This window comes from Carassius carassius, chromosome 49, assembly GCF_963082965.1.
Source record: "Carassius carassius chromosome 49, fCarCar2.1, whole genome shotgun sequence".
NCBI classification, from domain to species: domain Eukaryota; kingdom Metazoa; phylum Chordata; class Actinopteri; order Cypriniformes; family Cyprinidae; genus Carassius; species Carassius carassius.
Window position 1 is genome coordinate 17883415 of NC_081803.1, and position 15873 is coordinate 17899287.

Sequence of the window (15873 nt, forward strand, 5' to 3'; positions counted from 1 at the left end):
TGTGTTTCAGGAGGAAGCAGTGGATTTGTCTAACGTGACTGCGGAGTATCTCAACCTGAAGGAAGTGTTCAGTAAGTCTTGTGCTACTTCTCTCCCTCCGCATCGTCCCTATGACTGTGCCATACTGTCAGGTAAGTCTCCACCTAAGGGCAAATTATATTCACTTTCTGTTCCAGAGAGGGAGGCTATGGAGAAATATATTTCTGATTCTCTAGCTTCGGGATTCATCCGCCCTTCCTCTTCTCCAGTGGGGGCGGGGTTCTATTTTGTGGGGAAGAAAGACGGGTCTCTGCAACCTTGTATTGATTACGAGGGACTGAAAAGCATCACGATAAAGAATACTTATCCTTCACGTGATGCTTATCATTTGGTCCGGATTAGGGGGGGGGGGGTGAATGGAAGACCGCTTTTAACACCCCCAGAGGGCACTTTGAAAAATTGGGCATGCCCTTCGGGCTGTCCAACTCCCCAATAGTCTTCCAGGCATTCGTCAACAACGTGCTGCGAGATATGGTCGATCAATTCATTCTACCTGGATGACATATGCTTTTTGTCAAGGCGGAGAAATGCGCTTTTCATGTACAGTCTGTTCCTTTTCTTGGATACATCGTGTTGACTGAGGGTATGCGTATGGATCCTGAGAAGTGGCCAAGTCCAGATTCCCGTAAGGCCCTACAGAGGTTTCTGGGGTTCGCCAACTTCTACCTGCATTTTATTTGCAACTTCAGCCAACTAGCCGCACCTCTGACCACCTTGACCACCCCCAAAACTATGTTCAGTTGGTCTGACACAGCCGAGGCTATGTTTGCCAAACTGAAGGGTTGTTTCGTTTCGGCCCCTATCTTAATTACCCCTGATCCTTCATGTCAGTTTGTAGTGGAGGTCGACGTGTTAGAAGTGGGGGTAGGTGCGGTGTTATCCCAACGTTCGCCCTCAGACGACAAGGTACACCCTTGCTCGTTTTTTTTCCTACCATTTATTCCCTGCCAAATGTAATTATGATATTGGTAACTGAGAATTGTTGGCAGTCAAGATGGCATTGGAGGAATGGCGCCACTGGTTAGAAGGCTCGGGGTTTCCATTTATAGTATGGACCGACCATAAGAATTTAGAATGCATTAGAACTGCCAAAAGATTGAACTCCAGACAGGCTCGGTGGGCACTTTTTTTTGTGCAGCTTTGATTTTACTCCCTCGTACCGCCCGGGTTCTAAAAACATCAAACCCGATTCATTGTCACGTATTTTTGACCGTTCCAAATGCCTGTCCACTCCCGAGTGTATTTTACCCAAGACATTAGTGGTCTCCACACTCACATGGGAGGTCAAATCGAAGGTCAAGACGGCCTTAGAAGGGGTAATGCCTCCGCCCGGGTGCCCACCGAATTGGTTATTTGTGCTGGAGGGATTACGGTCCAACGTCACTCGGTGGGGACATTATTCCAGTGTGGCTTTTCATCCAGGAGTTAACCGTACAACATTTTTGGTCAAGCAATGATTCTGGTGGCCACTTATGGCTCGTGACGTTCAAAGTTTTGTTTTGGCTTGATCTACCCCCTGATGGGCTACTCCAACCGCTGCCGGTCCCTTCGAGACCGTGGTCCCATATCACACTAGATTTTATTACCGCCCTCCCGCCCTCCCGCCCTCCCAGGGCAACACGATAGTTTTGACCGTGGTGGACCGGTTCTCGAAGGCAGCACATTTTATCCCCTTGCCCAAATTACCCTCAGCCAAGGAGACAGCGTTGATCAGATCACGTCTTTTGCTTACATGGCCTCCCGACAGACGTGGTTTCTGACAGGGGACCCCAGTTTGTATCCAAATTTTGGCGAGAGTTTTGTAGATTGCTGGGAGTGACTGTAAGTCTGTCCTCAGGGTTTCATCCCCAGAGCAATGGTCAACCAAGATTTGGAAAGGGCGTTGCAATGTCTGGTCTCCAAGAATCCATCCTCCTGCACTGTTAAAAATCGCTGTAAAAAAACGGGCAAATGTTGACAGTAACATACTGTTTTTCATTAAAACAGTGCATTCTGGGTAATATTCATCATTTTCGAGAAGATAGCCTGCTGCTATATATCGTAAATTAACAACGTTCAAAGTCGACACTCAGAGGCTGTGTTTCAAATCACACCCTACACCCTCATTCATTATTTCTACATAAGTTTACTAATATAGTCCACCTGACAGGGAGAATGAAAACTAATGAGTGAATTCAGACACTGATAAACAGCTGCTGTTAACAAGCAGAATCACTGAAGAAAAGAGAAACAAGACACACACAGGAACTACAACTGACCTCAGCCACAGCCTTAGATTAAAACAACTGAAGATTTAAACAATCAACAAACAGCTTTACCAGCTTCACACATTACTAACCACACTGACTTTATTTCTGTCAGATCAGAGATCAAAAGATCTTATTGACAATTACAGAGATTTAGATCATGATGTTTTACTGTTTCGTTTGACGTTACCATTATGGAGATCAGTGTTTGACTTAGTTGGGCTCCTGACCCTTGACTTTTGAACTTTAAGTTTTGTTTGATTGCTCTATTTGTGTCTTCATGATACATCTGTTATAGCAATATTTATGAGGACGTTCAAGTGGTTATGGCTGTTTTTGACAGCCACGATCTACTTAACTGACTTAAAGTATTGCTAGAATATTTTGAGATATATGAGTGTATAACATAATTATTTTTGTTTAATTTCATAAGATTGAACAGTAATGTGATAACCAGAACATAGGGATATAAGAGCAGGTTGGTTTGAAAAATTTTGAGCTTCAGCGTCGGCAAACACTCAAAGAGAGACATCAACAATCAGCATATGAATCTCAACAATGGTGACAATCAAAAGGTTCATGATGTAATGCATGCTGGGTACCAGCACAGGATAAAACTCATCAATGAATCCCAGCATGCATTGCAGCATGAATAAATTATGCCCCTGAATTGTCCACTTATTTTCTTGAATTCTTATGTGCTTATATTTTTGCTTTTGTCTTCAGTTTTAGAAGCATGTTTTGTGATTTTCAGAACTTAACTGTTTATTTATTTTGTGGATTGTCACCATTGTTGTGATTCATACACTGATTCTTGATGTGTCTGTATAAATTTCAAAAAAGGTTTTTTTTTGTTTTTTAAATGAGTGATATTTTCTTAAGTCTTCCATAACTTATGCCTCAGCAGTGTTCTTTTGCTGTAGTATCAACATTCAATAAGAGAAGGGACACAGGATTGGATAAGAAATAATAGAATCTTTGTTTGTACAACAATACCAGGTTTTCTTTGCAGCTGACTTTTTTGCTATAACAAGTTCCAAAGACACATTGTTACAGTATGTAAAAAAAAAATAGTTTTGAAAAGTCACTGTTCAAGAGCCCAACTAAATTAAACACTGATCCCCATCATGGTAGTGAAAAAAAAACACCTAAACCTCTGTAACTCTCATTAAGATCTTCTGTAGACATCTGACATAAATAAAGTCAGTCTGGTTAGTAATGTGAATCTGGTGAAGCTGTTTAGGAGTTGTTTAATCAGATCTTGAGAGATTTGATGAATTCTTTTATTTCAGTTGATTTCATCTAAGGCTGTGGCTGAAGTCAGTTGTAGTTCTTGTGTTTCTCTTTCCTTCAGTGATTCTGCTTGTTAATAGCAGGTGTTCACCACTAATGCTCAATCATCAATTAATCACAGAATTATCTCATTAACTTCACTGATTCAGTGTTACTCTAACACTCTGTAGTGTGCACACATTATAAGTGTTCATTCAAATCTGAGGATTTTGTTGTGGGGTTTAAAGGGTTAAAGATTTAAGATGAAGAACAAACAGCATGAAACATTTGACATTAATAAACTGTAATTAATTTGAAGGAAACAAACTGTAGAATAACAGTTATTTTCTGGCACCCCTGCTGCCAGTAAATAACTGTTTTTCTACAGTTTGTTGCTGTTAATTAATGGTTGCCAGCAAAAAAGTGTTTTTCTACAGTTTATTGCTGTTAAGTCAAGGAAAAAAAGTAATATACTGTAAAACGTAAAAGTCTGATTTACCAAATGAAAAAAAGTTAATGATTAAATTTTATTTGACTAAAATATTTGTGAACATCCATAGAAAAAAAGTTATGCAAAGTCATACACTAATAAAGAGAGTAAATACTGAACTCAACTGTATTAATGTGTGTTTGCAGAAGAGAGATCTGTTAGTTTAATGTAGTTTTGTGGTTCACCATTGTGCTGGAGAGTAGAGCCTGTGCTTCAGTCAATGATGAGACACAAACACTGATCTTTTGCTGCTTTATATAAAGGCCGTAAATGTGGAGCCACAGATGCAGTGGTGATCTCTGTGTCAAGTATTTCAGCACACACATGTGTGCTATAGCTGACAATGAACTGCAGTGATTTGAGTAAAAGTCATGCATTTAGTTACTTTACTATTACACATTAAGTGTTTGCAGTTTTATATTAAGAAATATTCCTTCTCAGTGGACTCAAATGAATCTCTGTTCGAGGGTAGTTTAGGTTACCATTTTTCCCAGTCTGGAATCCAAAGTCGCAGTCCCCTCCATTCATGCCTTTGTCCAGAGGTGTCACCGCACTTGACTAGAGCCTGTGAGACTCTACTCCAAGTGGGGGCGCGCACCAAGGCTAAAGCTGACCGCCACAGATCTAAGCCTCTCGTATACGTTGTGGGTCAAAAAGTGTGGCTTTCTACCAAGAACATTCCTCTCCATTCCGTCTCTAATAAACTTGCTCCCAAATTTATTGGCCCATTCACTGTCACCAAGATCATTAGTCTCTGGTCCTTGATTGTGATTTGATAAACAACTTTTAAAGCAGTTGTAAATTATAAAAAAAAAGATGATTGTGATCCTTATTACATCAGTATTACTGTGCCATTACTCTTGAGTAGTATTCACAAAAACTACAGAACATAACATGACTTTAGTGCAAAAGAGCTTATTCAGTCAGATTAGAGAGCAGTTCTTTATTTAAACTGATTCAAGAGGTAGTTGAATGAGGTACAGTAGTGAGCAGACCGATTCTGCATAAAGTCTGTGTGTGTTGGGGGTGAAGTTGGCAAAAGAAGGGAGGGGGCCAGTGCAGAGGGCTTTGCAGGTGAGACGGGTTCCATAAATGTCCTGGATTGAGGTGATAGAGACACCAACGATCTTCTCAGCTGCTCACACTATGCGTTGAAGTGACTTGCGGCAGGACGCGTTACAGGCACCATACCACACAGTCATGCAGCTCGTCAGAATGGTCTCGATGGTGCCTCTGTAGAAGGTTCACATGATGGGGGCCAGGGCCGGGGCTCTGGCTCTTCTCAGTTTGCGGAGGAAGTAGAGATGCTGCTGTGCTTCCTTGGCCAGTGCTGCGGTGTTATCAGTCCAGGAGAGGCCCTCTGTGATGTGGAAACCCAGGAACTTGGTGCTGGTCACTCTCTCCACAGTCGCACCATTGATGATCAGAGGAGCATGTTGAGTCTGAACTCTCCTGAAGTCAACAACAATCTCTGTCTTCTCAACATTCACCCGACCAGGTGGCTCACCTCGCTTCTGTAGTTAGTCTCATCTCTGTTGCTAATGTAACCCACTACAGTTGTGTCATCTGCAAAAACTTAATGGAGAGATCGGATTTCTGTGAAGGTATGCAGTCGTGGGTCAGTGGAGTGAAGAGGAGGAGGCTTAACACACATCCTTGGGGGGGCCCCAGTGTTCAGTATGATGGTGCTGGATGTGTTGCTGCCAACCGTTATGCCTGAGGTCTTCCGGACAGAAAGTCCAACAGCCAAATGCACAGCAAAGTGTTGAGCCCCAGCTGGACCAGTTTGTGAATGAGCAGTTGAGGGATGATTGTGTTGAATGCTGAACTAAAGTCTATGAACAGCATTCTGACCTATGAGTCTTTTTTTTATTTTAGATGTGTGTTACATATAGTAAACATATAGTGTTGTCAAAACAGTCATGAAGAGCCTTCTGGCCACACTGTATTAGGGCTGTCAAAAAAAAAAAAAAGAATTAGAATAGGACTCATAAACTGATAATTGAAGATTTTCTGTGTATCCTCCTCGCCTGATGTGAGCTCGTCCGCTTTGCATGTTGGCCAATTTTGGCTAAAAAGGGGGTTAATGTGTTTTATGAGATAATGTTATGTTTTAACAAGTAATAAAGAATTGTTTGTAAACTGCCATCTAAGTGTGCTGGTCTCTGCCTTCCCTGACCTTCGTGCGGTTGTTACAACATTGTAGCCTAAGGTATAAATCATTGCCTTTTAAACATATTCAAATAATAGAACGTGTATGATGTATTATTATAGGTGATTACTCTTGTAAAGCTCTGATTTCTGAGAGATGCACGGAGAGGAACAGCAATGCTGTGTTTGATTTGCGCTCTTTTCATTCATGCAAGTTTACATTCATTCACTTCACACTCATGGTCTGTTTTATAATATTGCGCTGATCCCCTGACTCAACTGTTATATAGCAAACTCCGGACTGTGCCAGCTTCAGCCGAGTATTCAGGCAGAATTATTCTGAATTTATTTGTCTGTTATTCATTTTTTAAGCTAAAATCCGTGCCATTCCGAATAAGGAATTCGGCTTCATATCAGGCACACCCCTAATTATTACATTACATATTTTCAGGGTGCGATTTATGAAAAAAAGGGGGGGATGTTTTGAAACAATTTAATTCATAAAAATAAATCATGAGAACATGAACTTCGTCACTGCATTTGCAGGAATCGTAAAAAAAAAAGTTCTTATTAACTCATGAAACGCAATATTTTTACTCTAATAGCTTATCTTTCCCCACACATATGAACTGTGATTATGCACAATGAAAAAACACGAAAGAATTAAATCAGTGAAATTATAGAAAAGACAGATGCATTATCTGTGTTAGTCAATTCGCCTCATTTGCGCGAACTGGACATGCACGGGCCACGCTAAATGCCTCATTCGCGCCACAAGACCTCTACATTGACTTAACATTGAAATCACTCGCAGCAGACGCTCAAGAGTGAGTGAGTAATCAAAAAACCTTTGCTTTAGCCTCAATTGAGCGAAACACTGTATGTGTAACTTCGGCCATTCTCACTGGTGTGACTTGGACACTAACTCTGCTTGTCATCATAGAAACAGATAATCAGATTGTGATGTTTATTCCCGCTTCAGTAATATGCTGAATATGCTGCCTTCCTTTGTTTCGACCATGGTTTCGACACACAGCTCTACTGCAGTGTTGCCAACTACTTTCAGCGGAAAGTATCTAAACCCCGCCTAGATGACGTAATGCACGAATTAGCATTTTTATCACGTATTTATGCCTCCCTATGCTCACATACTGCATTTTATTTCAGCCAAATTCTCAATAAAACTGTTTTTATTACTATATTTTAATGTTTCTGTTGTCAGACAACGGGAATGAATATTATAATGACTGAAACGCGGTCCATTTAGACTACATAACCAGCTCTCAAACATTAATCTGCACTAAAATCCTATTCACGTTGATAAAAATCCTATAGACATTGTCTAATGAAATCAAATACACATACGATAAAGTCAGTGGTTGTTCTGTGACTGATGTTGGCTATACTTGCTTGTAAAATAGAGTTAAAAGCAACAGAATATCTTTTTTTTTAAACTGAAGTGCTGCTCCTCTCTGTGCTCGCAGAGAGAAAGACTCGTGCTCTGAAAGAGAGACCTCACGCTCGTACGGCAGCACCAGAGAGTCTCAGAGACTAAATAATGATTGTCCAAAAAGTCGCTAGATTTGTCGCTAGTCGCTTTTTGGGGTGGAAAAAGTCGCTAAATCTAGCAACAAAGTTCCCAAGTTGGCAACTCCACTGCCCAGCGGACCGGCTTCAACCGTCTCGCAAGTGTTGATAGGCTATTACTCGTGAGGTATGACCAATCAGAAAGCGCCGTGGGCGGGACATTGAGCAAGTCTGCAGAGTGGTGAATAGTGAGGCTGCGCCGAAAGTAGCGCATTTAATATAAAATTGACTTTAATCAAACCACGGATCCGTGATCAATTTTGTGATCCGTCTCGCCACTAGTGTAGTAGCACTGATCACTTTCAGGGGGGGGGGGATTTATCCCCACCGGGGATAAAAATAATTAAGCAGAGGCAGGGATACATTGACCAGAAAGGGTGAAATCCCACGCATCCCCCCCGGTAAATCGCACCCTGCATATTTTAATGTTACATGCAACATAGATAAGGTCATAGAAAGTAACAGCTACTCGCAATTTTGTAATTTTCACAGTTGGTAAACCGTGGCCTTGTGATTTCGCTCTCACCCCCACGGCTCGCTCATCTCAGTTCCTGTGTCATGCTCTCCTGCTGCATCTCCTCAACACCACTTTCTGGATCACCATCAGACATTTTTACTTCCGGAATCGCCATCATACTTCGCCTCACCCACTTGTTATCCTGTTTTATGTTACTCATGTGTCTGACTATGTTTATTAAATATCCGATTTACTTGCACTTGCTTCCTCACCTTCTTTCGCCATTACAGAACGCTCTGACCATCATGGAAGCAAGATCCACATCACTCTCTGAGTTTATCCACCACAGCGTCACCCATATGGATCAGCAGCAGGAGAGCATTGTCAACACCGGGCACGCTCTCCAAGTGCTGGTGACACAGGTGTCCGAGCTCACCCAGCAGATCCAACAGCTGACCACTCCTGCTGTGCTACCCTTACCGTCCGTTCCCCGGGCTATCCCTGAAACCCACTACTGGCAGGAACCACACCTTCCTGTGCCGGAAAACTACTCTGGTGAGCCCGACTACTGCAGAACATTTTTGACCAAGTGTTCCATCCATTTCACCCTGCAGTCACGCACCTTTGAGACCGAGGAGTCCAAGGTGGCGTTCATTCTGACTCTACTCTCTGGGAGGGCCGCCCTGTGGGGAACGGCGGTGTGGGAGAACCGAGACCAATGCTGCGCCTCATTCCACACCCTCTCCAAGGAGATGAAGAGAGTCTTCAACCGGGCCGTCCGAACGCACGGTGACTCCCGAGTGTATATTACCTTAGAGTATAGTCATCTCATCACTCGTATGGGAGGTTGAATCGAAGGTCAAGACGGCCTTAGAAGGTGTAACGCCTCTGCCTGGGTACCCACCAAATCAGTTGTTCGTTCCGGTCCGACATTATTAAGTGGGGTCACTGCTCCAATGTCGCTTGGCACCCAGGGATAAGCCACACCAAGTGCTTAGTAAAGCAACGATTCTGGTGGCCTTATGGTTTGCGACATTCGAAATTTTGTTTTAGCCTGCTCAGTTTGTGCCAGTGGTAAGACGTCTAATGGACCTCCGGATGGGCTTCTTCAACTGCTGTCTGTCCCTTCAAGACCCTGGTCCCACATCACTCTAGATTTTGTTACCGCCCTCCCACCCTCTAATGGCATGACGGTCATTTTGACCGTAGTGGACTGATTCTCGAAGCCGGCATATTTAATTCCCTTGCCCAAATTACCCTCAGCCAAGGAGTCAGTGGTTACTGTAATAGATCACGTCTTTCTGTTACATGGCCTCCTGGTAGACGTGGTTTTCTGACAGGGGACCCCAATTTGTGTCCAAATTTTGGAGTGAGTTTTGTAAATTAGTGGGAGCAACGATTAGTCTGTCTTCGGGTTATCATCCGCAGAGCAACGGTCAGTCTGAGCGGGCCAACCAAGATTCAGAGAGAACGTTGCGATGTTTAGTCTCCAAGAATCCTTCTTTCTGGAGTCAACAACTCTCTATGGTTGAGTACGCTCTTAACTCGCTACCAGTGTCAGCCACGGACCCCAATTTGTGTCCAAATATTGGAGGGAGTTTTGTAAATTAGTGGGAGCAATGGTTAGTCTGTCTTCGGGTTATCATCCGCAAAGCAACGGTCAGTCTGAATGGGCCAACCAAGATTCAGGGATAACGTTGTGATGTTTAGCCTCCAAGAATCCCTCTTTCTGGAGTCAACAACTCTCTATGGATGAGTACGCTCTTAACTCGCTACCAGTGTCAGCCACGGGCCTCTCCCCGTTTGAGTGTAGCATAGGTTACCAGCCACCTATTTTTCCTAGTCTCAAATCTGAAGTCGCGGTCCCCTCCACCCACGCTTTTGACCAGAGGTGCCACCGCACCTGGACCAGTGCCTGCGAGACTCTGCTCCAGATGAGGGCGCGCACCAAGGCCAATGCCGATTACCACTGGTCTAAGCCTCCCGTATACGTTGTGGGTCAAAAAGTGTGGCTTTCTACCAACAACATTCCGCTCCGTTCCGTTTCTAATAAGTTAGCTCACAAGTTTATTCCCTGTCACCAAGATTATTAGTCCAGTGACAGTCTGCCTCAAACTACCTCCGGCATACAGGAGGATTATGTTATCCTGTTTTATGTTACTTGTTGGTCTGACTGTGTTTATAAAATATCCAATTTACTTGCACTCACCTTCTTTCGCTGTTACAGTAATCCTAAAATTCATGTCGTACTTGCATACTCTTTGTACACATTTTGGTTAATGTGTGCTTGACTAGTCAATTGTTTCCGACAGCGCCGACTAGTGGTTGAAGTATTTGATCACTCGACTACTCGACTAGTCTATGCAAGCCCTTCTTCACAGTCATGTATTCTAATGCTTTGAATAAACTTGCATTAGTAATATTTTGCTCGATGCACCCTCTTGTGGCCTCAGGAGAGAAGCCAAAAGCCTAACTGAAATTATGCATTTTAAATTTAAATATAATTAGGATTTTGATTATATAAGTACAAAATTCAAATTTAGTTTTTCAGCCATTTTGGTACAGTTCATTTAGTGCCTCACTCCTGTTTCTGTTGTTGGAGCAACTGTACAAAAACTTTACAAAACTGTACATATCACTGATGTGCTGGTACAGTTAATTTAGTGCCCCGTTCCTGTTGCTGTTGTTGGAGCAACTGTACAAAATCTGTACAAAACTGTACATATTTTTAATAAATTGTTACAGTTAAGTTTAGAGGTAGGATTGAGATTTTCAGCTCATAATATATTTTTAGTGCTAGATATTTTTATTTATATTGTATTTACTATTAGAGTTTTTACATTTATTTTACATGTATTAAAATATAAATGTTATTTAAAATGTAAATTACTGTAAACTAAATTAAATTAATCACCACACTGACCTTTAAATAAAGTAATTTATTTACAAAGCACAAAAAATTCTAATTGCAGGTAAACATAAACATAATTCATAACCATAATTAAATAGATATATTCAAAACCACACACTCTGCAAAGCAGTAAAAGAGAATACGTGGTCACATGGTTAAATGCAGTGTGTCTGTCTAGACCAATATATGATACATATTTACAACACACACACAGTGAATGAACATTAAACACATAAACAAAACTATCAACATATTAACATGTTTCAATGTTAAAAATAATCTTAGCCAAACAAAAATAAGGCCATAACAAGAACATAGAATAAAACACAAGAGTATCATACTTGTTTATTTCTTCTGTTAATGTCTCCACTTAAATGTAAAACTCAAACAAAGACTTTAAAACTGTATGTTAGCATGAGAAATTGTGCTTTATCCTCTTCAAAAATGATTAATAATCTTTATAAATGTCCACAAGAGAGGATGCTGGCTCTAATATTTTAAATGTTAATATGTGTTTAACTGTTATTTTAAACCAGCGGTAGAATAAAGCATAAATAAGAGGATTCAGACCGGAGTTAACATACAAAGTCCATAATAGAAATGTCATTGTGGCAGGAGATATTACTGTAGTACATGTTGCAGACACTATATAGGGAATATAGCAAAGCAGATAAACTGTCACAATTATGCCTAATGTCAGTGCAGCTTTGCTCTCAGATTTCCTCCTCACTGATCCTTCAGTTACACATTTACCACTCTTCATCAGGGAGTTTATAACTTTCACTTGCTGATGTGCGACATAAAAAATCCTCAAATATAAAGTTATAATCAGGGTACAAGGTAACAAGAAAGAAAAAAAAAGGTCAGTTAATGTCCAAGAAAAACTTATTTCTAAATAGCATTTTCCATAGCACACATCTGATCTTTGGGAAGATGCAAAATATCTGCCACTAAGTGAATAGCCAATATTGTAGGTTGAAGAGAAAAACCAGCAGAGACAGATGCTTATTAAAGTTTTAGTCATTGTTATTTTCTTTGGGTACAGTAAAGGGTGACACACAGCCACATAACGATCGACAGCAATTAAAACTAAATTACAAATAGATGTTGAGATGAGCAGTACCATGATTATCATAAACACGTCGCAGAAAGTGTCTCCAAAGTACCAACATGTCACTATTAGCTTGATGGCATCCACAGGCATGACAATAAGCCCTACAAGCATATCAGTCACAGCCAGAGAGAGAATGATCAGGTTGGTTGGAGTGTGAAGCTTCTTGAAATGAGAGATGGAGATGATCACCAGCAGGTTCAGAAACACAGTCCATGCTGACAGCAATGAAAAAAATACATACATGATATTGTATTCATAACTCGAGCGCTTTCCCTTGATACATGATGAGTTGATGGCAGGAAAGCAGTATTGAGTCTCATGATCCCCTGTCTCATAGACCATGAGTAAATCTCCTCCTGTTAGGAGTTTGTTCTGCTCTTCTTACTGTCCTTTCATTTATACAGTGTCTGGATCAGATTGACCAACCCATCTACCACCCACCCTGATGCTGTAAAATGATGTAATTACTTTCTTTTAATAATTCCAAACTTGGTAGTCAAATTACTGTGCACAAGAGCCAAAAATCAAGGTATGGATCTAAATATTTTGATTTTACATTATGTTATATATCCACAGTGAAGTCCAAGAACACCAGTGAAATAAAACTTTAAAAGGAGCACAGCTACAGTGATAGTTCACCCGGAATCATACTTGTATACATAGGTCAGCCATTTTCAAAATATCTTCTATTGTATTGCACAAAAGAAAGAAACAACATAAAAGTGAGTAAATTATGACAATGTTCTTTATTGGGTGAACTTACTTTAAAACTCACTGTAAAAATGGCTCACAAAAAAGTAGTTTGTACTAATAATAATCTCTAAGATTTCTTTGCATATTTCTTTAATGATGTAAGTGCATTGTGAAAATTGTGTGATAAGTGACAATCCTCACTTTTCACATGAGTTTCTGAACATCAAGCTTCACAAGATAATGTTTATGTCAAGTGTTACGTGATAAATCTGCATTTGTCACTTGGACATAATAGATGATTAATAGGGTATAAAGTTTCCTCCTTGCACTGCACATAATTTGTATATTCAGGATGTTTGGGGTATCCTCTGCCTCAGACAGACACCAGGGTTAAAAGGCGCCTTTGATATTATTTTCATCTAAACCACTACATGGCACAAAAACGTGGCCTAGCACTTTTTAAAAATACACATGTATTTTTGTCTGATCCTTGACACGGTCACGTGCAGCAGCACAAAGTTGATTCTCAGTTTGATTTTCAGTTTTAAGATAATTAAAGCAACAGTGTTTAAATAAGGAAAGAATATGTAAAAGCAGTGGTGGTTTCTCCATTAGGGCGACACACCTCCAAAGGAAAGGGAGGGATTTTTTTATCTTTTACATTTAACCACAGTGTTACGCTAGCTTTCAGTATTCTAGACTGTGCGGCCTTAAATAGTCCAATCAGCGCCGAGTGGCATTTTGTGTAGTACCGCCCCTTTTTGGCCGATTTCTGTCAAACTGAGAATCGCCCCAAGTCCTCTCATAGACTTCCATTCAAAGATCATTTTTTTCAAACTTCAGGCACTGCAATGCAATCTCAATGAGTTCCGGGAGGGCTAGCCCTGACGTGCTTTTGTCATTGTGCGTAACCTTAACTTGTGCAACGACTGGTGGAAACAGTGTCATCCAATAATATTTAAAAACTATTTTGAATTTTAACAACAAGAAAAAAAATGAAAAATTACTTTAATATCTTTATCAAATGTAAAAAAAAAAAAAAGCTTTGTCAGCTGAACTTGATTGACATCACTGCGAACATTACCTCAGTGCAGATTAATTATATTGTGTCATTGAGAGAAATACCATTCACTCATTGTAGCAATAAGGATAAATTGGCAATTAAAGAATTAGGATAACCAAGTCCAAATTTAAAAATCAACAAGTATTTTATGAGGATTTTGGTAGAAGGACGTGGTATGAGTGGAACCCCCCCCACCTCCCGAGAGAATTGGCAGGAGCCGCCACTGTGTAAAAGTATCCCAGCAAACATTGGTCCGACGGCGACGTCGTGTGCCCGGCCAAAAATAGTCGCGGTAGGACGGCATAAATCGGTAGAAATATGTAACACAGAACATTTCCTAAAAATGCATTCAGATATGTTTATACATGTCTATAGTTCTATGGGGTTGCATGTATAATTGTTACTTTGACTTTTAGCTGCGTGTAGTTCAATATTTACCCGTGTTGTGAATCGGTTGTGAGAGGACGTCACTATTTGACGTCTTTTACACGTGCATTACACGTCCGATCGTGACCCTCTATGAAATCCTTGTGGAATATGCAAAAGCTGTGCTTACACCTTGATTAATACTGCAATAATTAATTTAAGTGCACCAAGTAGTTTTAAAGAGGTTGTGAATAGACGTCCACTGATGTCTTTAACACGTCTAGAAGGATTTATTTATTTTTTTATACAAAGTAAATATATTTATTTTATCTTGTTTAAATAAATTATAATGACAAACTGCCCAGTGTGGTTAAGTGATTACCATGCTACAATTTAGTCATCATTTCAACCTGTTTTATGTATTCGTTGTTATTATTTTTATAGAATCTATGCATATACATGTAAAACAGATATATATATCCGGTCACCATTTCGGTCTGAGTTGTATTCAATTGCCAAAACGGTACTGGCAAGATGTAGACACAAAACATAGTAATATATTTCGTGATATTACAAAATCCCGCCATAGGATAGATTATCTCGCGAGATCTCGTGGTCTTCCAGTTCCGAGGAGAAGACTCGATGAGGACTCAAGGAGGGAGATGTATCGTTACATATTATATAAAATCTACTGTTGGGTAAGTACATTTTGTATTATTTGATTAACGTGCTTGAGTTTTACTTGTTTGACACGAAGGAACCGAGAGAAATGATGCCCACGTTGTCAACTGAAATTCACTGAGTATGGCTAAAACTCGCTAACGTTAGTAGGCTAAAAGTTACTTATATTGATGTAATTTTTATTGGTACGCTTTAATTAATTATTCTGGGGACATCACATCCCACCTGTCTTATCAGAAGTGTCCTGTTCACTTTCTCACAGTTACACACCTAGTTAAGGGTCTTTCTCAAGGGCGTCACATTAAAGCATAACATCTTTTATACAATAAAAATACAATCTAATGCATGTTGATTAGCTATTTCTAATGTTTCATTCATGATTCAATCATCTTGTTCTAAGTTTTTTTTTTTTTTTTTAGCTGTAGACCATAAAGATATTTTGAAAATAAGTGCATGTCATTTATCTCAAAATTTTTATTGGTACGTTTTAATTAATTATTCAGGGGACATCACAGCCCTCCTGTCTTATCAGAAATGTCCTGTTCACTTTCTCACAGTTACACACCTTGTTAAGGGTGTTTCTCAACGGCAACACATTAAAACACAACATCTTTTAAACAATAAAAATAAAATCTAATGCATGTTGATTACCTTTTTCTAATGTTTCATTCATGATTCATTCATCTTGTTCCAAGGTTTTTTATTTATTTATTTTAGCTGTAGACCATAAAGATATTTTGAAAATAAGTGCATGTCATTTATCTCAATTTTTTTATTTTATTTATTTTAAAAATAAAGATATT

The 15873-nt window shown here is 40.0% G+C and overlaps 1 pseudogene; it reads right to left on the bottom strand.

Moving 5' to 3' along the window:
* Positions 1–11601: 11601 nt before the first annotated feature.
* LOC132132574 (trace amine-associated receptor 13c-like) lies at positions 11602–12663 on the bottom strand (annotated as a pseudogene).
* Between the last annotated feature and the right edge of the window lie 3210 nt (positions 12664–15873).